This window comes from Trichechus manatus, unplaced genomic scaffold (assembly GCF_000243295.1).
Source record: "Trichechus manatus latirostris isolate Lorelei unplaced genomic scaffold, TriManLat1.0 scaffold00076, whole genome shotgun sequence".
NCBI classification, from domain to species: domain Eukaryota; kingdom Metazoa; phylum Chordata; class Mammalia; order Sirenia; family Trichechidae; genus Trichechus; species Trichechus manatus.
The window spans coordinates 7,803,421-7,804,729 of NW_004444012.1; the positions used below are offsets into that span (position 1 = coordinate 7,803,421).

Here is a 1,309-nt window from a genome sequence, read left to right on the forward strand (position 1 = left end):
GTGGGGTTGTTAACCAATGTCATAAAACAATATGTGTACTACTGTTTCATGAGAAACTATTTGTTCTGTAAGCCTTCACCTGAAGTACAATAAAAAAAAAGAAAAAGAAGAGAAAACTGGAGAAGGCAATGCTCTCCACCTAGTCCAGAGCTTCTCACACTTTAATGTACTCACAGATCACCTGGCTGGTGCAGGGACATCTTGTTAAAATGCACTCTGATTTATCAGGTCTGGGGGTGGGGCCTGAGACATGGCAGTTCTAACAAGCTCCCAGGTGATGCTGGGACCATTCTAACAAGTATCCCAGGTGATACTGCTGGTCCATTGATCCCGTTTACAGTCATTACAGCAGATCTCCAGCCATTTTTTACTTTCACCCAATTTGAATAAAAAATGGAATCAGAAGTTCCCAGTAACTGATAAATTTATAAGTATATTATAATTAAATACTGAAAGTCTCAAACACGCCATTGCTCATTTTGCACTACTGAACCAAATGAGAATTAGTAATGTTTTCTAAGTAGGCAACAAAAATGATTAGTGGCAAGAAGAACTTGATTAAAGAAAATTAATTGAAAGGAACTTGAAAAGATAAATTCATCAAATGTAAACTTAATCTATACCAAAGTTTTATATTAAAAAAAGGAATTAACCCTAGAATTTTCTAACTGGCAGCTGTGACTTTTGTGGTCACATAAACTTTGGAGGGGGGTTGGTTTGATCACATAAAGGGAGATTAAGTCACTAGGTGCAGCTCAGAAACAATTAGAAACCCCTCGCCATCCAGTCGATTCTGACTCAAAGCGACCCTACAGTAGCATTGAAAAAGTAATGCAACAAATAACAACCAGGAGGCCCAAGGACACACACTTTTTTCTTTTTTTAATTGTTGTACTTTAAGTGAAGGTTTACAATTCAAGTTACTCTCTCATACAAAAATTTATACGTACATTGTTATGTGACCCTAATTGCTCTCCCTATACTGTGACAGCACACTCCTCGTTTCGACCCCGGATTTCCCATGTCCATTCAACAAGCTCCTGACCCTCTCTGCCTTCTCACCTCAACTCCAGACAGAAACTGCCCATTTAGTCTCATGTATCTACTTGAGCTAAGAAGCACACTCTTCACAAGTATCATTTTATGTCCCACGGTACAGAAATGGTTTTAGTTCTGTGCTGACAGAGAAACTGCAAGCCGTGCTTTCCGGGGTTCCTCCAGTCTCAGTCAGTCCATTAAGTCTGGTCTTTTTACTAGAATTTGAGTTCTGCACCCCACTTTTCTCCTGCTCCATCAGGGACTCTCTGTT

The 1,309-nt window shown here is 39.5% G+C and overlaps 1 protein-coding gene across 1 annotated transcript in view; it reads right to left on the reverse strand.

Annotated features, from left to right (window-relative positions):
- FSIP1 (fibrous sheath interacting protein 1) overlaps positions 1-1,309 on the reverse strand; it is a 186,769-nt gene that overhangs the window by 818 nt on the left and 184,642 nt on the right. The window lies entirely within an intron of this gene.